Raw genomic sequence first — 22246 nt, 5'->3', positions numbered from 1 at the left:
TATGTTGGCTGGGATTGGCTCCAGCAGACCCCGGTGACCCTGTGTTTGGATTCAGCGGGTTGGAAAATGGATGGGGGATGGATTATTGCTGTGAGCATTGTGTACTGTGTTTTGTATTTTGTTTTCTGTATTTGGAGATGTGTAATAAAAGTGTGACTTTTATAAAGCTGTGGTTTTTGACTGTGATGTTTGGGCAAGTCTCACAATAGAAAGAGAGAGAGTAACATTTTAAAAAATCATTTAATCATCCAAGTAAACAAGTTTATTTCACATACTTCACCTCAGTAATAATATATATATTTATAAATTAGTGTTTTAAAATAGTTGGCCATCCTGAAAATGTTGAATCCTCAGCAGCATCATTGCAAATAGACAATGGAATGCAAAATAAAAGTGCTTATACCTGTAGGAATATTTTCAAGTCATATCTGTCATAAAAATGTGTTTTTCAGATTAGGTTCCATTACATTTAAAATAAAGTAAGCTGGAATATGTTCCCCTCAGAATGATTATATTTGAAATGCTATTTAGCAGGAAAAGCAACAAACATGTTTACTGTTGGATGGTTGTAATAAGTAATACATTTACAAATTCATGATTTGAGTAATATGCTGCAAAGAACAGTCAAGGATGTAGCTTTTGTGTGAATGTGCATTGACCTTGAAGCAGGCTGGGATATTAGATGAGGATACCACCGCCATGTCTTCAAGAGCTTTTCTTCTTATTTCTTTATTGCTATAAATCTCTACAGGCTGCAGGCTTCATTAAGTGTGATTTAAGCCCAGCTACCTTTCAGCTGGAAAAAATAAAGATTAATGTTCATAAGAAACTCAGCTGACACTGTGTTAAATGCCTAAACATAACAAAATGGTCTTTGTCCACAGAAACATAATGCTGAACTCATAATAATTTAACACAAATATTGTAATTTAAAAAAAATAAATTTGCATCCTTTATTAGCTGTTTAGACCTGTTTTATATTATATTATCAAAGCAGTTAGATAGAAAAATATTAGCTCTTTAAAGCCACCGGTACATGGAGTGAAATCTATCTATCTATCTATCTATCTATGCAAATGCATAATTTTATGTCTGTTATGATTTTTGAAATCTCATAGAGAAAGAGAAGTGATTGGAGTAATTTTTTACAAAGTTTAATTGAGTAGGGGAGTTATTACACCCCATAAAACCCCTTGGCTTACTGATTCAGTGCCCCCAAAACTCTGTTTTTAATAACATCTAATTCTTAGAAAAGTAACAATAATTAGACTTATGGGTGTCATAAGCAGTGCTCAGGATTTCAAAGAAGTGATGACAAGACCACTAGCATTAGCTTACTTAAGCTAAGAAGCAGACACATAATTGTTTCCTGCTTCACCTGCTTCTGAAGCTCTGAGGCAACTATTATTAAAATGCATAGGCTAGTCTATGTGTAATTTTAGCCAAATGAAAAGTAAACTATATAAACTATGTAAACTATATATATATATATATATATATATATATATATATATATCTTGAGGTCGAGATGTGATCATCTCGGAGAGACATATTGAAGTCCCGCGAGACTACTTGCACGTCATGGCATAGTTACAAACAATTTCTCTGAGACACTTTAACATCCCATGAGACAAGGAAGTGAGACAAAAGGACAGCTGCTGTACAGGCTTTTTAAATGATCGATGTGCAGTGCAACATGCAGATCACGCAGCACGGCAGTAGCAACTTCTGTACAGGCTTTTAAATGATTGACGTGCAGTTCTACATGCAGAACACGTAGCTCGGTAGCAGCAGCTGATCCGTCCATATCTCCTTAGCATGTGTTCAGCCCTCCCCCCCTTCACAACGCGAGTGGCGAGCATGAAGCGCGTCCCCCTAGGACATTGGGGATGTCAGCAGAAACCTTATACAGATATATCAAAGGGGCAGGCAATGAATCAAGGACAATAGGACTCTGACTGTGCCACTGGATTTGTGAAGCACCAATGATAACCAGTACGCTACCATACCTAGCGACTAAACAGATGTAAAAAAAATGAAAGACTCTTCCTTGACTATTTAACGGAATGTGAAGTGATAAACACAGAATTAGAGTACAATTTCATTTAGAGTAACAGACATTATTACAGTGGATACAGAAAGTATTCAGACCTCCTTCAATTTTTCACTCTTTGTTATATTGCAGCCATTTGCTAAAATCATTTAAATTCATTTTTTTCCTCATTAATGTACACACAGCACCCCATATTGACAGACAAAAAGAATTTTTGAAATTGTTGCAGATTTATTATAAAAGAAAAACTGAAATATCACATGATCCTAAGTATTCAGACCCTTTGCTCAATATTTAGTAGAAGCACCCTTTTGAGCTAATACAGCCATGAGTCTTCTTGGGAAAAATGCAACAAGTTTTTCACACCTGGATTTGGGGATCCTCTGCCATTCCTCTTTGCAGATCCTCTCCAGTTCTGTCAGGTTGGATGGTAAACGTTGGTGGGCAGACATTTTTATGTCTCTCCAGAGATGCTCAATTGGGTTTAAGTCAGGGCTCTGGCTGGGCCCTTCAAGAACAGTCACAGAGTTGTTGTGAAGCCACTCCTTCGTTATTTTAGCTGTGTGCTTAGGGTCATTGTCTTGTTGGAAGGTAAACCTTCGGCCCAGTCTGAGGTCCTTAGCACTCTGGAGAATGTTTTTGTCCAGGATATCCCTGTACTTGGCCGCATTTATCTTTCCCTCGATTGCAACCAGTCGTCCTGTCCCTGCAGCTGAAAAACACCCCCACAGCATGATGCTGCCACCGCCATGCTTCACTGTGGGGACTGTATTGGACAAGTGATGAGCAGTGCCTGGTTGTCTCCACACATACTGCTTAGAATTAAGGCCACAAAGTTCTATTTTGGTCTCATCAGACTAGAGAATCTTATTTCTCACCATCTCAGAGTCCTTCAGGTGTCTTTTAGCAAACTCCATGCGGGCTGTCATGAGTCTAGCACTGAGGAGAGGCTTCTGACAGGCCACTCTGCCAGCAGTGATGGTTGACTTTCTACAACTTTCTCCCATCTCCTGACAGCATCTCTGGAGCTCAGCCAAAGTGATCTTTGGGTTCTTCTTTACCTCTCTCACCAAGGCTCTTCTCCCCCAGTAGCTCAGCTTGGCCGGACGGCCAGCTCTAGGAAGGGTTCTGGTCGTCCCAAACGTCTTCCATTTAAGGATTATGGAGGCCACTGTGCTCTTGGGAACCTTAAGTGCAGCAGAAATTGTTTTGTAACCTTGGCCAGATCTGTGCCTTGCCACAATTCTGTCTCTGACCTCTTCAGGCAGTTCCTTTAACCTCATGATTCTCATTTGCTCTGAAATGCATTGTGAGCTGTAAGGTCTTATATAGACAGGTGTGTGGCTTTCCTAATCAAGTCCAATCAGTATAATCAAACACAGCTGGACTCAAATGAAGGTGCTCTCAAGGATGATCAGAAGAAATGGAAAGCACCAGAGTTAAATATATGAGTGTCACAGCAAAGGGTTTGAATACTTAGGATCATGTGATATTTCAGTTTTTCTTTTTTAATAAATCTGCAACAATTTCAAAAATTCTTTTTTTTGTCTGTCAATATGGGGTGCTGCGTGTACATTAATGAGGAAAAAATTAATTTAAATGATTTTAGCAAATGGCTGCAATATAACAAAGAGTGAAAAATTGAAGGAGGTCTGAATACTTTCTGTACCCACTGTATATTATGTTTATCAGAATATGTTGATAAACTCTTAAAGTACTTACAAATTCATTATTTTTGGGTTTAGTTTTGGTTCCTTGTGGTGCAGTGTGATGACACAATGCTGAGCTCCGCTGTTTCATAACTCACATATAGGCCTGGCCTATGCATTCTTCCCATGTCTACATTATTTTTTGTCAAGGTATTCCAATTCTCTTTCAACATTTCAAATATTCTTGTTGTAAATGAATTGGTACTCAAATTGTATTGTGCGAGAATGACTGCTCTGTGGGCCTGTATCAGACTGTCTCCCCACCCAGGACTGATTCCTGCTGTGCAGTAGGAGGACGGGCTGAACTGAATCTACACGGGTTTGATAAAGGATGGATACAGTTTCTGATACACTTTGTGAAACCTTATGTAACTGCAACAAGACAAAGGTAATAAAGTTAATACTCTACCACAGCTCTGAAATAAACTGGTAGTTTCTTTCTTTGCTGCAGATTATTCTGGTATTGTAAATTGTTCATAAGCTGTTCTCCTATGATTAAATTTATCCAGTTAATGTGATTGGGACTGTTGCCAGCAGGAAAGGTAAGGAGATTTGATGCACTTCTTCATAAAGTGACCTACATGAGGCATAAATCCATGCCAGATGGCTGCTGAGAGTAGGCAAGTTACGCACTGCACCTTTTTACTCTACAGTGAACGATCAGCAGAAAATCTATTGCATCCTGACTACTAGTTGAGTTGACTCCTCCGATGTCTTTGTCATAGAATGTTTGAAACTGACATGACTATTTTAGGCTAAACTGCAAGTGTACAACAATCAGCAGTGTGCACACTAACATCAGTGGTGTTTGGGCAGGAGATTTCTGTGCTATGGAATGCTTTTAATTAATCATTTCAAGTGTTGCAGAGAACCTGTCCTTCAGGTTGCAGCTGCATATGTTGACCTCGGTGTGCCTTTCCCATTGGGGCATTCAGCAAAAATGACACACCTAATATTAGTTGCGAGGGTCTTGTAAGCACAATTACAGATAGGGGTCAGGAATTGTGCATTCTTGATGGAATAGAGGAATCTGCCCTACAAATGACCTGCGAAGGCAATGGGATGTGCTGAAGTCCCAAAATACAAAAGCTCTGCATTGCTATGGCGTTAATTTGTTTTGCTTCTTATTGCTTGCTTGGCAGTCAGCAATGCTTTGTACCACCATACACTGATTCTCACTTATCTTATTTATGATTTCTAATGAAAGTGCAGACCCGACTCCACAACGAATGGACATTACTGACAAATTTAAAATTGGTGTGTCTTTAAGTTTTTTGAAAAAAAATGATGTTAACTAAATGTATTTTTACACCATCAAGTTTTGAAGATGTTACTCAATTTATGGTAAGGTTATCTAAATAATTTTGAAATTGTAACCTAATTACAAATTTTGTACCTGTGCTATAAATCTGATGTTTTTTTTTTAAATGGCAAATGAATTTTTTGAATATGATGAATTAATAATTTACTTTAGAAACTGAACATCTTTCATTTGCAAAATGTCTTTTATAAAATTTCAGAAAAGTATTACCTCCTTGAACATAACTTGGCCTATTTTTGAATATTTAGGGGAAAATCTTCTTCAACATAAATTTGGAAAGTGTTTGTGGATATATAGGACAGAAAACTGGCAAAAATCCCAAAGAATATTTGCAGCATATTCACTTTTCATCCTATAGGGGTCAGTGTGACTCTGCCTAGGCCTAGCCTCCTGAAAAATGTGATGCACAGCATGGCACTAAATAGACAAGCTTAGGGAGAGCCTTTTCTCTAAGGTCTAAGAATGTCCATTTTTCTAACATCCATTTATTCTTTCCTGACATTTTAAAGATAATATTCATGGCAAGTACTTTCAACTTTTTTGTTTTATTTGTGAAATTTAGAATTTGAACCCTTATTTGTTTTTTTGAGAAGAAATTATATCTGAAGTATTTTTGCATTTACTTTTAAATTTCCTGGTGTTTTGTCCTGTATTAACAGTTTGTCTGTTTTTCCACAATGTTGCCCACAATCCTAAAAATCCCATCTGGTAAAATATATTTTAGGTATTTTCTTCTACCTGCAGTTGACTAGTGGCTGATGCTTCAGAAGCATGTGTTTCTTAAGTCAGACGATGAATAGGCTGTGAGGCTTGCCACATGGGACGTTAGTTTCCTGACACACTGTCATTGACAATGTCTCTGCACCTTCTCTCTGCACAAAGAGCTTCCTTTCAGAGTTCATCACTTTGAATTAGATCTATCACATGAAGAACTTTATTTGAGATGCTTTCTTCAGGTGGTATTTCTTTGTTCATAAAAGCATATTAAGGATGGCATTCGTTTTTTCTTCTGTGTGCTCCTTTGGGGATAGAATAATGCAGCTGGATATAAAAGCTTTCTTCCTGTGTCGTAGTCCTGTTTTGTCAAAACATTGCAACTACACTACCTGCTTTAATAGCAAAGAATAAAACACCAGCACTTTCTTAATTTTTCTGTTATTGTTTTTACGTTGCGCTAAAGAAAACCATTGTTCACATCAAATGGTAACATTTTGATTAAGAATTTGTCCTTTACAAAGCATACAGTTGTCGTCAAACCGTGACTTCTAAAGCAGAATGCATTTGCATTACTTTGGTTGCAACAGTAACAATAATTCACCCACTCTTTAAAAGAATTGCCTTGAAGTGTACTCCAGGAATTTTGAATGTAAGAATGTCTGAAGGTTTTATTTTTTTATGAATTATTTTTTATTGTAAGGAGAGTCATTTGTCTATCATACTGCATTTATATATTTGGGCACAACAGAAGCAATTTGCTTTATACTTTCCTCATGTCAGATTATAAATAATCAATGTAAGCGTTTCTAAAAATGGCACACTGTCTGGTGTTTCTCAAAATACTGTAGAAAGAGGATTGGCCCGAAGAGGATGCTATCTTCCTGTCTTTGTTTCACTGCATTTCTAACGTAATGAACGGTTCTTATGAATATCTGAGTATTTAAGATCAGATTGCAGAAGGCCGCAGTGGCTGCAGATTTTCCTCCCTGCCATTTCCTTAATTAGTAACCAATTAATGCTGCTAAAGGAATGTCCTTCTTTTTGTCTTAATTTTAATTGACTTGCTTTTTCAGATTCAAAACCCTTAAATATTTCTTTTTTCCTTAACCAGCAGTCAAACAGTCATGAGATGCAATGCCAGCCAGCAGATGACCAGCTAACTCATGAGTCTCAAACTCAGTTTCATTTTTCACTCCAACCAATTTCTTAATAGAAGTCAACTCTTGCTGTTAATGAAACATGTTATTTAATTCTATGGGTTGTTAGTGCTCTCTTTTTGCCATACCAGGCCTTTCCAAAACTGTAGATTTTCTGAATTCCGAGAGGTCCATCAACATGTGTTGCAGTCTAGAAAAGATTAATATTTATCGGACTTTCCCTTTTTTTGTTAAATATTTCATTGTAACCTGCAGTGGGCTGGCGCCCTGCCCAGGGTTTGTTTCCTGCCTTGTGCCCGGTGTTGGCTGGGATTGGCTCCAGCAGACCCCTGTGACCCTGTAGTTAGGATATAGCGGGTTAGATAATGGATGGATGGATATTTCATTGCAACAGATATTTCTTGATGGACGCATACCTGCAAATGGAATCAAGGTATCTGGATCTCTTTGCATCTCTTTATTGTTTGGTTACTGGGAATGTTTAAGACTTCTAAATCCTAAAAAGCATGCATCTTACAATTTATTCAAAAGCAGATGGTTGCATTAGCTGCAGTAATTAGCTACCAATTAAGAAAGAAACTGGAATTAAAACCTGCAGCTCTCCAGAATCTGAGTTTCCCACCTGTATTTTAGATTATAATTTCTCTCAATATTGGGTCCAAATATCTTGTCACTAAACTTTCTGGTGTGTTCTTTGGAGTCTGTTAATTAATTCTTCTTCCTATTATTAGTCTAATTCTTAATCTTGTTTCTTTGTATCAGTATGCTGCTGCTGGATTATGTGAATTTCCCTTTGGGATTAATAAAGTATCTATCTATCTATCTATCTATCTATCTATCTATCTATCTATCTATCTATCTATCTATCTATCTATCTATCTATCTATCTATCTATCTATCTATCTATCTCTATCTATCTATCTATCTATCTATCTATCTATCTATCTATCTATCTATCTATCTATCTATCTATCTAATCAAATAAAGCTCACTCTTAGGGCATACAAAATTTGCTCACCGTGGAAGACAAAATGATGTTATCATGGAATAAATTATATATGTGAATAGTTCATGCACAAGTTTCACATGGCAAGTCATTCACAGTCCAACTGTAAAAAGCCAGACATGAGATTGTCAGTGATTAGTCAAAGTAAAAGCATTGATGGAGCTGTTTGAGCTGAAAGAGATTTCAACACTGTGATCACTAGTGCTTGCAACATCTATTTCACCTATGCCTGGAAAAAGAGCCTATCTGTCATTGTATGCTTTTTGAGCTTATTGAGTTAAATGTATTGAACAATAAGTAGATGATAATAAAGACTGCAATTCAGTTAAGCCAGTTTTTAATGAGATGTTTCTTTCAGATTTTGCACTGTCATGGTTTACTGCCTGTTTTCTTATGTCGTCACTGTCTGTATATGAATGTGTGAATTTCCCCTTGGGATTAATAAAATATCTATCTATCTATCGATCTATCTATCTATAAAGACTGTATGCCAACTCAAAGGGAGCAAGGGATGAAAGGTTTAAGTCAGATCGTGTTGTCTGGTGTTCAGCTTCCTCCAGTCTGGCTGTAGTTTGTCTGTGTTGGTATTCATGCCAATTTTCAGCTTTGGATCAGTGAGCAGAGGATAGTGACAGATATAAAACAGTTGAATGACACAATGAAAGGAGAAGGAGAACTGAGAAGTTGCTTGATGTACTTTTAAGTCATGCAATCAATTAAAATTCAGAATACTTCTTACATATGCTCTTCACTATAGGTCTGCTAACAGTGGTGCCCAGAAGTGTAATAGATAACTACAGGTTCCATCATGTGACAAAAAAAAAAAAAATGAAAACAAGCAAACTTCTTATTTGTTACTAGCATATCAGTGCATACAGGACATGCATCAACTGACCAACAGTAATGAGTTCATCACAGAATGTATGCGTGATCATGCACATCAGCAGAACTGATTTAACACTTCCATTAAAAACTAATGCATGCAAGGTGGAGTCCTTGTTAAAATTTATAGTTAGATAATAAAGTGGCAATAATTACATTCAGGAGAGGGCAGGATGCCTATTGATTGATTTCTTTCTGTGCCTTCAATATTTTGGTCATCCTCTGTGTTAAAATAATGTATGCTACAGTTCATCCACAAAGGAAAAAAACTGCTTACTTTGTTGGAGGTTGGCTGTGTAGGGTATGTTTATCTGCAAAGAGCAATTAATGTCCATTATTTAACTCTGAGGCAGAAAATATAAGTAACAGTAATTTAGCTTAGTCAGAAATAACACTGGTAACTTTGAAGCATATACACAAATGGATCCTGAGAAGAAAAACAATAATTTCGGCAAGGAAATGCAATAAGGAATGTCATTGTTAAAATTACTGTTGTCTTTATTTGGGCTGAGAGGAGCTGAGAAGCAATAATTTGGAGTCTCAAGATCCTTAGCATTCATAACAACTCTGGATAAAAAGTGGATGTATTTTTTTGTCTTTCAAAAACATTCTTTTGCTCATTTTTTGGTCCTAATTTCAATGCAGGGTCATGGGTAGCTGGACCCTATTCCACCATCATCAGGTAAAAGGCAGAAACCAACCCTGGATGGGACACAGTAACACTTTCAAAACACACTGACAGGCACTTAAATGGGGCGCATTTAGATTTGCCAATCAGAGTAACATGTGCATCTTTGGGATGGAAGTAGCAACTGGACAACTTGCAGAAAACTCACGTGGACATGGAGAAAACCCTAGTCCTCTAGTGTGTGAGAGATGATTTAAACCCAGGACTGTGAAGCTGTAAGATGACAGTTTTGTATACTGTAACTTACCACTGTTCCACCATAGCTGTAAAAAGGATTAACAAAAATAAAAGTCTTAAGGTGTTTCACACACACAAGCAAAGCCTGTCTGTGCTGGGCTCTGCTGTAAAAGGACACAGATGAAGGAGTTAGAGGTTGCACATCAGCTTAATTATCCTTCACTTTGCTTTCCCAACCAGGATGACCTTGAATAATTAGAAGATGTCTGATGTCATCCAAGCCCCACCTTCACTATCGATTCATCTGTTCATTCTACCATAATAGTGCGACGCAAAAGGAAGAGGTTGTCATTTTTTCTTTTTTATAAATCAAAAGTGACTAATACCAACATCACTAAACAAAGTAGCCCATTGTGCCCCAACCTTTTTATTTTTTCTTTTGTCTTCTGTTCACAGGGTATTACTGTGATGATGATGATGATATGCAACAGCTTGATAGACTTTCTCACCAGTTGCGAAAAAATTATATGTAAGTCATGTTTAAGTGTGTTCGATGACCGGGGACCTTGCCCCACCAGGACACCTGAATAAGGGAAGGACCGGGAGAGGGGCAATGTCTTCTCCAGGGTGCAAGAGGGCAGCCCCCCTGGATTACATCAGGCACACGGATTGGGAGCTTGAAAGTTCAACCCTGTTGGGTCCATGGCCACTGCCTGGGGGTGCGTGGATGATCCTGGACGAGGAAGTGCTGCCGGAAGAGGAACCAAATGTCACTGGAGTGCTTCCAGGTGCCCATGCCGCACTTCCACCATACCAAGAAGTGCTGCAGGAAGTTCATCAGGGCATACCTGGAGCACATCTGGGTGCAACATAAAAGGGGCCGCCTCACTCCATTCGGGGAGCCGGAGTTGGGATGTAGAGTACAGAGTTTGCGAGGAGAGGGGTGGAGGCGGCAAAAAAAAAGAAAGAAAAGAGAAAGAGATAAGGACTGAGTAATTGGTAATTGGTGCATTGTGTTTTGTTGAAAAGAACTGTAAATAAAGATGTGTGCTGGATGGGATGCCAGTACATACAAAATGGTCTGTCTAAATTACTACTGAACAAATATATGTGATAACACCAGATAAGAAACTATCTATAACTCATCCATAAATCACATACTGTTATTAATATGACCTCAAGAAAGTCTTCTCTTGGTCTTAATAACACTTGAAAAGCAGTAGTAAAGTGGTTATTCATCTCTGTGCAGTGTGGTATATTAAGAGCTTCTGATATGCTGGTAAAAGAACTTGTGAATAGGAAAACTTCATTTGGTCGTATTAAGAACTAGCTGCCCCCCATGGCTCCACATACATAGTAGTGAAACAAGACAAACTTTAAAAATCAATAAAAAAATGGCATTTGTATTGAGAAGAATTTAAATTGATAGCTTTCTTATCCAAGGGCCTCTTCAAATACAATATTTTTGGTGTTGCTATTAGGGGTTAGAATGTAGCTGTGATCTCTTTGCTAAAAATCTAAAAAGTTGGGAAAGTATGTCTGGCCAAGTGGAAGGTAGGTACGCTCCAATGTCAAATGTTGGGAGAGCATGCATCCCCCGTATGGGGAGAACAGCATGTGGCCGTAATATCTCTGCCAATGAGCAGCTACCCTCTAAAACACACATAGCTGTGATCTGTCTCAAAAACGTTACTCCTTAACATTCTCTATATGATAATGTCCGCTAAGCAAACATGTTATCACTAGCTAAGTGGGGCAGGGTACGCTCAAACACATGGCAAGACGTAGACTGACTCAAACGTAGGCTGGCGCATGAGTGAGGATGGCCCCACCTGGCTCCCTACTCCTGACGTCACGCTTCTCCGTCCTTATGGCCCGCAGCCTATCTCTTGGATTTGTGCTAAAAAATCACTCCCAGAACTGAACTATGAAATTTAGCATGATGCAAGAAGTTGCAAAATCAACCAGAATATTCAAGCTAAATTATAGATAAAATCCCAATCTAAATCCGTTAAGTAGTTCTCTTGTAAAAAGCAGACAGACATACAGACAGACGTTAGATTTTATATACTATATATATAGTGGAAATCAGCCCGGACACCAACACAGACAGATACAGGAAGTCTGAAACACACACTTTTAATTATAAATAAAAGTCCCACACACGACACCGTGCCCCTGCACCAAACACCCTTTCAAAGTCCGGGCCTCTTTCTGGTCCTTCTTCCACCACCCCTACTCCTCTCCTCCAAGCTTTGTCTTCTTCCTCCCGAGTCCGGCTAACGACTGGAGGAATGCAGCCTCTTTAATCCACCCGGATGTGCTCCAGGTGCCCTCTGACGATCTTCCTGCGGCACTTTCAGGTGTGGTGGCATGAGCACCTGGAAGCACTCCGGGTGTCCCTGGTCTTCCTTCCTGGTGTGGCGTAAGTGCTGACATCCAGGGCTCCTCAGGCCCTGTTGGGTTGAGCGTCCAGGCTCAGTTCTCATGGCCCCCATACAGACCAGGGCGGCTGCCCTCTCGTGGCCATGGGGAGGTATAATCCCTCTCCCGGTCCTTCCAGGCATCCCGGCTGATCTTAAGCCCCCAGCTGACCACCACAATATATATTACTTAAGGAGTCACAAATCTTAGAGTGTAGTATTCAATACCGAGAGACATCGTCATGCTATTTAAGTATGTAAAGTTTTTTTGCTATATCACACTGCAAGGAGATGAATAACCACTTTACTGATACTTTGTAAGCATTATTAAATTCAAAAGAAGGCTTTATTAATGTCTTGTTGTACAACATCCATGTATCCATTTTCCTAATCAGGGAAGGAAAATGAGAAAGCTGGAGCCTCCCCAAGAAGTTAACAGCACAAAAGGCAGGAACACAACCTAGACAAGACACCCAGTTGTTTAAAATATTATATCACAAATAGATAGCACCTAATCTACCGTGTTACCAAGTATACGCAAACTGCACTATATACTAGTTGAAATCTTTGAAACAGTGAAAAAAAAATTACATTTTTACCTGCTGCATCCTGGAAAAATAATAATAAAATGCCCAGATAAGAGCCAAAAATATATACACTATAAAGTGCTTACACAACTATTACAGTTTCTGCCTTTGTAATATTAGCTGTTATTGCTTGCAAGATAAAAACAAAAGAAGAAACAAAAGACAGTGGCTCTTTTTATGAAGAACTGTCCACAGTAATGGATTCAGCAAAATAAGAATTTAGCTTCATTCTGCTTGTCATTTCATTATTTAAGTAAAATCATTTTAAATGTAGCAAATAAAAGATGTTTACAGCCCTCATTCATTTCTTCATCAATCCCCACATCTTCAAAATTTGGCATGTAACTGGGGATTGGAATCAAACGATTTATTAGCTGTTAAACTATTATACGTGTCCTCTGTTCCAAGCTGACCTTGCAAAACATGCATAAAAACATGGGAGGGTGATGGGGTCAAACAGTCCAAGGAAATACTATATGAGGAACCTGCTTCCTTACATATTGACAGGTAAAAGTGGGTCTAAAATGATGAGCAAATAATCAGGTCAGTACAAGGAAATGCAGTGTTGTCTAGGAAACCGGCATACAGATTTAACTGTTAGGAAAAGAGCCTCAATTATAGCACACACTTACCTGTCGCAGTACACACAAGAAAATCAGGAGAAATGTTTTCTGAACCTACTTAAAAAACTTTAACTCACTAACACCTTTAGTTCTCATTTATATTTGGATAATTCCAGTAATTTGAAATACTTTAATTTATTTTAATTTCAATAATAATATTGAGAAGAAAAACACATTTGAAATGTGTAGTGACAAGATAAAAGGCAGGTAGTGTAGCATAGTTGCTATACAAAGTGGACCATAAACCAAAAGGCTGCCAGTTTGAATCCTGTCTATGTCTTGCTGGGCAATCCTCAGCAAGCCACTTACACCATTATACAGTATATAGTTGTGATCAATACTGATCTTGTAAGTCACCTTGGAAAAAAGGTGACTTGGACCCAAATATAAATTATAATCAAGTGATTACTAATGCAGATGTCAAGAGGAATGGTGGGGTAAGGGTAAGCAATGCTTTCTCAGAGCTCCTTGATTGATATACTGGTTTGCTTACTCTTTGTGTAACTCTTGGTTGACCTCACAATATTTATGTACTTTTCTTACCCCTCATACTCTGGTTTTCCTCCCACATCTTAAAGTATGCCTAGTTTATTGATGATTCTAATTTGACAGATGTGGCCAGGAAATAGAATGGCATCACTTGTGCCCACTGCTCTCAGAATAGCAATTTCCTTCCCATAATTAGATTAGATTAGATAAAATTAGAATAGATTATATAAACTCCCAAATGGGACATCTAGATACATACAGCAGCAGTAACATAAAAACAAAGATATAGATTTACTGGACGAATAATACAATCAGTATAACAGAGACATATGTATTGCATGGTGCACTTCAAATGTTAATACAAATGTCTACGTTGATTATTTAGATTTCAGCCTGCCTTAGACGGGCAGCACAGCTAGAAATATAGATAAAAAAAATCAATCAATAACTAAATGTATATTGAGCAGAAATAGCAAAATAAACTTAAGGAGTATAAGAATTAAGTCAGGAATGTCTTGAGGAAGCATTGAATTGCCAGATAGAAGCAGGCAGAATAGATTCCTGAAAGTGCTTCTTAACATACTGTATTGGAATAAGTCTGTAGCTTAAAGTGTCTCAAGAAAGTGTCTCCTGGAGGGGTTGGGGAGGGTGGTGGGTTGGTGATTTTTGATAATGGCACCCAATTCTGCCACCAACTTCTTTTCCACAACAGCTTCCATTCTGTCTAAAGTAAGCCCTGGTTTTCTGATAGGTTTGTTCAGGCATTTTGCATTTTTTGAACTCAAGTTGCTTCCCCAGGAGACCATAGCATAGAACACCACACTGGCTACTATGGACTGGTAGAACATTTCCAGCTGCTTGCTGCATACAGCAAAAGACCAGAGTCTCCTTACCAAGTGTAGTCTGCTCTGACCTTTCTTGTGCTGTGCCACTGTGTAGTCAGACCAGTCCAGTTTGCTGGTTAGATGGCTTTTTTAATTTTGAGTTTCTCTTCTGAGCTGGTCAGTCTTTGATCCAGCCTAGTCTCTGTATGGAATTGATGGAAGGAGATACCTACAGCTTCTGGAAAGCTTCATATTTCCTTCTTACCGTACCACTTGGACAAATGGGGTATCATAGTTTAGTGTCCAAGATCCTTATCATGTGCAGGCCTCATGGCTTTGAACCAATGTGGCTAGATGGTACCTATGTCCTCAAATTTTTACCAGTAAGTGTACTACAAAATGAGTTGGGCTAAGGCAAAACATACCTTTTATCCTTGCAGTCCTCAACCTTTGGTTAATGTGTCTGGTTAGACAACCCCTTTTAACTGGTTGAGACCTGTTGTGCTGTAAACAGAGCAACCAAGTCTTTATTATAGAACATTTTTCTTTTAAATCTTTTTTTTTTTCTCTAGTACATGCTTTATAACCACATGAATGCTAGTAAAATAAAAACACGAATGCTATTATAATATTAAAGCAGATACACCAAAACAATTGCTCAAAATTCAAAAGTCCATCCTCATTACATGAAGACAGTGAGATGACTTACAATACCCTAGCACACATTTAATCTTGGCCTGTGTAGAGAATGCACATTCTGCCCTATCTTCCTGGCTCTTTCACAAGCTTTCTTGAGTTTTCCCACCTTAATTCAAACATGTGCAGATTAATCCCAAAATCTAAATTTCTCCATTGTGTGTGTGTGTGCCCTGTGACAGACTGCCATACTCTCCAGGGCTGCTTACTACTGTACACCCAATACTTCTGGGGCAAGCACTGGTTATCCCTGATCTGATTGATGTCTGGGTGGAGTTTCCATGTTCCTCTGCGTGTGTTCTAAATTTCTTTCACGTCCCTAAATTGTACATATTAGGTTAATTGAGGACTGAAAACTGGCTTTACCTGCATATGATAAGTTGTCTCTGCAATGGACTAATGCCCCATCCAGGGTTAGTTTCTGCATAGGATGTGAACCCCTGCCACTCTGAATTGAATTTTGCTATGGATGAGGTTCACTATTGACTGAGTCAAAGTTTCCAATTAGATTGTGTTACATGTGTTTTATTAATGTCAGTAAAATGTTGGTACTGAGTGAAATGATGTGTCTGCTATGGACATCAATTTAGGTTAACAGTTTGATGTGTACTTCATGCTAGTGAAATGAATTCTAAAATTTGTAGCAGATCCTGCCTGTGGATTATATTCTCTTTCTGGTATTCATTACATTGCTCATCACTCCCAATCTTACACATGATTTAACAGAAGTAATCCATTTTTGGCCACTGGTTTTGTGTCATCTAGTTAGACTTTTCAGTATGACTATTTATTGCTAATCATTGCACATACTATTTTTACATCACCTAGATACAGTATTGGACTTGGCATCTTGTCTACAGATCCGCTGCTTAATCACTTTTACAAAAGATTGATTCTTTTGTAATGTGATGCCCAGATCTTGGTTATTCATTAGTCTCAGAAACTTTGTTTCTTAGTTGTGTACAGGTTTTTTCTTCTTATATGTGTATTTTATGGAAACACTGTATGTAGCAGAGCAGAGCAGAGCAAGAAACTTGCAAACTAATTTTACATACTGAACCAACTCAGAAATAATATCACATGGGTTTCCACAAATATAAATTGTCAATTCAACCATCTACTATCTAATCTATTTCAATGTCTTGCGATTCTAGAAGATTGTGCTAGTGTTGTCATTTCTAATGTATATTTGGATTTTTTTGTCATTCCAGAGCCACCTATCTTTTGAAGCATACACGACTTGAAGGATAAGGTGAGGAAGAGGATCCGGTCAAGAGGATTGAGGCTACATACACTTTCCTTATAGCACAGAAGTTGGGCTACAAGATGCCCTGTTGTAGGGTACAGTGGCAAAGGTATCTTTTTTTATTGTTTTATTGATTTTATTAAAAGTACACAACATTCCATACAAATAAATCAATTTTTACAAACATAAGACCGAAAACAAATCAATCCCCACCCCTGAAAAAGAGAGCTAAGCCAGCAGAGTAAAACTTAAAGCTAGTAAAAATAAGTAAATAGATAAATTTATAAATGAATAAAGATAAATGGAGAAGGCAAAAAAAAGGAAAAAAGGGGAGAGAATCCTCAGTGCTTTAACAGATTTTTAAAAGATTTTTCTAAATGGTTATTGATTATATCCTGCCAGGTTCTGAAAAAGTTCTATACAGATTCTCTAAGTGAGAATTAATTTTTTTCCAGTTTCAAATAGTATATAACATCTGTTTCCCAAATGTGAGTTAGGATTCTTCCAATTGAGCCAGATAAGTCTACGTGCCAACAGTGTAGTAAAGACATTTACAGTTTGTTTGTCCTTCTCCACTTTAAGCTCACCAAGGCAGTCTGAAAGGCATTTAAAACTTTTGGTTCAGAATGATGTTAATTTCGCGCAGGCTCAAATCATTTGACCCAGTGAGGCTGGAACTTGATTGCAACGTTTGCAGGTTGGATTTTGCCCAGGAAACATTTTGGACAATTTTAAGCTAGACAGATGTGCACAATATATAATTTTGAGTTGAATAATTGTATGCTTTGCACATATGAAATGCGAGTGAATTATCTGTATTGCTATTTTTCACTCCTTTTCTGAAATATTGAGTGAGAGATCTTTTTCCCACTGTCCTCTTGGACCATTGAAAGGAAGGGACTGTAAAATGGTTTTATATATTTCAGAAATGCTGTCTGAGTCCTCAAGACTGATCAATATTCTCATTATAGAGGCAGGTGGGCAATTTTGAGCTGAGGCCACTACAGAGAAAACAGTTTCTCTAATGGGAGAACTAGAAAGACAACCCCAGGAGGCTGTAGCTCAGGTGGCAGTTAATGTGTAAATGAAACTTGTAAGCTATTACAGTCAATACTCAACTTTTGTGGAGGTTATGTTGCTAGAAAATGACACAAAAGTCAAAGACACAAGAGTTAATACATTGAATCTATGGGAAATAGGGGGTTAGGTTCCCATGACCACCAAAAATTGTAATCCTTCACAAGAGATTGCTCAAAATACACTTTTTTGCTTAGAATTGTTTATAACTATTTCTTATAATATACACCTTCCATAACACACAGAAACCATGAAAAGACCCGAAAATTCAATACGCAAAATAAAAATAGTAACATGCCAAACATTTTTTCTCACTAGTCAATTCTAGTCAGTGGAATTCTATGACCTTTGGTGCAAGTATTTCAAAAAGAAACTTTGCTCACTGGCAAGGTCTCAACATCACTTACGACACTCTGTTCTTTTTGGCTGGCAGATAGCATACAAGATCATGAAGGAAGCACTAGTTTGAAATAATGAGCCACTTGAGATCCTTAAGGGTATCAGCACATGGGAGCATAGCAAAGGAGAGTTGACATTTAACCTTGAGGCTGCAATCGATCACAGGATCAGTAGCCTCAGTGTTTTTAGCCTCTACTTTTCTCCTTTTTGTGAATATAATGAACTGTCGATTTGTTAACGCCAAAAACATGGCTGACATCGGCTGCTGACAAAGTTTATCTAACATGTTTATTTTCTCACTAAGCCAGATCACTGACTTTGGGTGCATAATTATAGCACAAAAAAAGTTTATTTTTTAAGCAAAAGAATAAAAGTGTGCAACAATGGTAGGGTGAATTAGATCAGGGAAGCTTTAAGTCGGATACTAGCAGATCTCCAGACTTAACTTGCATAACACCTCTTATTTTTTTCTCTATTGGGCGTACTGTAGCTGCGAAACCAACCACCAACATGAAAGTAAATATGAGGTTACTAATAAAATCATGTGAATGCTTGAAGGCACCAAAGTTAAATGTGTGAATGCTGAGGATCAATTGTATTTGTAAATCTGAAGAAACCTTCAATAAGGATACACAATTGTGAGCATCCAGATATTTCAGTATTAGACTATTGTGTCAGTGGTTTGATTAGACATTCTTCTTTTTATTAAATGAGAATTTTGAAATTCTCAAATTGCTCTTAAAAGGTTGCTTTTTGAAAGTGAAAGAAAAATGCTAAGCACAGGCTAGTGACTTCCAAACATTTTTCAGTCTAACTGAAAACCTCTCTGATTTTGACCAGGCCATCTTCAAACCCAGAAATCCCTCTGCGACATCTCTTCTATCCATCACTGAAGCTTTCAAGACAGATAGTGCTCATTCTTGTAGACCTCTCTGCCACCTTGGTTTTAGTATGATGTCCTTCTCAATATTGGCATCACTGGATTTGTCATGACTAAATTCAGATTATGCCTGGTCTGACCTCACTAAGGCACAACCACTGAGACCATATCTATACTAATAAAAGGCAAAGCCCTCACTGACTGACTCACTCACTCACTCACTCATCACTAATTCTCCAACTTCCCATGTAGGTAGAAGGCTGAAATTTGGCAGGCTAATTCCTTACAGCTTACTTACAAAAGTTGGGCAGGTTTCATTTCAAAATTCTACGCGTAATGGTCATAACTGGAACCTATTTTTTCATCCATATACTGTAATAGACTGCAGCTTGATGGCCGTGGGAGGCGGAGTTGTGTCTCCCATCGTCACGCCTCCCACGTAATTGAGTACCTGCCCATATAAGGTAAATATTCGCGGGTGAAGGACTGTGCTTAGCTTATTCATAAGTAAAAATATCTGAATCACAAACTGATGTTAATTATATTTTGTCCATGAATACTTACTAAATAATTCCAAATAGTCTGTCTGCTTCCTTTCATAGCTTTTCCGATGCTTGTGCTGCTTCCAGGCATTTACTTTCATATTAAAGCATTTAACCAATCACATTTCAGCCATCATTTGTTGCCAGGCAGAGAGGTCTTCACAATCCGTTATGCAGACACTCTAACACAGAATAAATGTCGATTAACCTGTTGCTTCAAACAATCAGATTTTGAGTTGGTGTCAGTACGGCCCTGTAGCTGGCGTATGGTGACGTCACCGTATTCAGACCCATTGATTGGATAGAAGCCGCAGGTTCGCCTTTCAGCATATCGATGGTGATAGAAAGGGACTTTTTGATGGAACTGAGGCACACGGATAATCCGTAAGACAGAGTGATTGAACTATTTTTGAGGAAAGAGAGGAGGATGGATTTTGTTTACAAATAATCCGAATTTTTGGTGAATAAAATGTTGCAATTTTTCTAAATAATATTGCAAGTTTATGAGTTATTATTGATGTTTTTTACATGTGTCGCGGCTGTGGCTGCAGTAGAAAGGAACTTGTTCACCCCTGCTTTGTCTATTCAATAAAGGCATTTATTGTGGCTACAGGAGTTATCTATCTGCGATGCAGTGGCTCTTTATACTGTATTTCTGCATATTAAGATGGTTTTTATAACCATAAATTAGTTTTTGAGGGGCGGGTTGATTCAGACGGAGCAGTACTGAAGGCCTAGGTATGAGATGCATGGTCCGCCAATTGACCAGATGATACGTAAATTTAATTTAATTTAATGAACATTACACCCCGAAAATAAACAAAACTGTAGAGAGGCCCATGATTAAATGAATGGTAAAAAAGTAAGAGCGAAGCGACGGTGACTTATTGAGGCAGGCAGCCGAGACCACAATAGCACTGGGCTCGATGTAGTGCGCGTTAAGTCGATCTAAAATGCGCGCTCACATTCGAAAAAATATATCTTTTCAAGTTCTATTTCAATATAAGTAGGTTCTATTTAGTCGACAGAAATATCTTTGGTAGGAATGTAAGTTGAATTTAGTCTTTACATTTCTATGGTGAAGAAAAATGTATGCAATGATGACTAAATTTAACGTGCATTCCTACCAAAGATATTTCTGTCGACTAAATAAAAATTACTTATGCTTAAAATTTAAATAGATCTTGAACAGATACGATAGTTCATAATACCCACGCAGTACTAAGTGCACATAAGAGCGGAAGTCATCCATTTTAACAAGCAGCGTATTGCACTGATACGAAATAGCCTGCCCATTTTATTATATAGGAATGGATAGATAAATTTAAAAAAAAAAATAGATAATATAGATAGATAAATAAAAGATTTTGTACAAATAATGTTTTTCATTTTTTTTCCTTGATGGATTCTGGCACGCACAGCAACAACTGCTCGCACCCCAAAGGGTATATATATATATATTATATATATATATATTGTGGACAGCGTACCCCCAAACACAGACAGACCGACACCAGGATGTCCAAAGCACTCTCCTTTATTTTTATTTTTAGCACCACAATGCCTTCTCTCACCATCTCTCTTCCTTTCTTCCTCTTTCTCTTCTTCTCTTTCTTTCTCTTTCTCTTTGACCTCCTTCCTCCTCCTCACAAGCTTCATCTCCTTCCTCCCAACTCTGGCTCATTGTCTGGAAGGAGGCGGCCCCTTTTATCAGGACCCGGATGAGCCCCAGGTGCTCCCCTTGACGTCACTTCCTGGTGTGGCGGAAGTGTCAGGAAAGCCCCTGGAAGCACTCCGGGTCTTCTTGGAATTATTTCCGGCAGCACTTCCTGGTGTGGCGGGAGTGCTGCCATCCAGGATTCTCCAACTGTCCGGGCGCCCCCTGGCGGTGGCCACGTCCTCTCACGGGCATCCCAGCTCCGTCTCTGTGGCCCCCAAATAGACCCGGGCGGCTGCCCTCTCGTGGCTGAGGAGAAGTATTGTCCCCGTTGGGGACTGTCCAGGCGTCCCGGCCAGGCAATGTCCCTGTACATCTGTGACTATATATATATATATATATATATATATATATATATATATATATATATGTAATGTGTGTGTGTGTATGTATGTGTGAATATATGTAGATATGTGTATATATGTGGATGTATGTGTATATATATTGTGGAGCCGACCCGGACACAGACAGGTGGACATGTTTTTAAATACCACCACACGTTTTATTTACAACTATTTACAAATATAATAATGGTCACTTAGACCCAGTCCCGTGCACAAACCCCAATAATCTCAGTCCTGACCACAAATGCCTTCTATTCGGGCCGCCTCCACTCCTCTTCTGCCTCGTCCTACTTCCACCCGACTCTAGCCTCGAATGAAGGGAGACGGCCCCTTTTATACATGACCTGGATGAGCTCCAGGTGCTTCCGACACTCCCCCGTTGGCCACGCCCCAGCGTGGCGGAAGTGCCGGCTGTTCTCCCGGAAGCTCTCTGGGTATCATCCTTATTCTTCCCCCCAGCACTTCCTGGTGTGGCGGAAGTGCTGAGGTAACAGGTCCCCAAGGCATTGGGGCGCCTCCTGGCGGTGACCACGGGCCCCTACAGGGTGGGGCTTCCATGCCCTCAACCCGTGGCCCCCAGAGCAACCAGGAAGGAGGCCCCCACGTGATCCAGGGTGGGCCTTGACCCTCTTCCGGTCCCTCACGGCGTCCCGGCCAGGTCATTGCCCCTGGCATCCCTGACTATATAT

The sequence above is a fragment of the Polypterus senegalus genome, chromosome 1 (assembly GCF_016835505.1).
Source record: "Polypterus senegalus isolate Bchr_013 chromosome 1, ASM1683550v1, whole genome shotgun sequence".
In the NCBI taxonomy this organism is placed as follows: Eukaryota; Metazoa; Chordata; class Cladistia; order Polypteriformes; family Polypteridae; genus Polypterus; species Polypterus senegalus.
The sequence above is the reverse complement of the archived record's forward strand: the minus strand, read 5'-3'. Positions refer to the sequence as shown.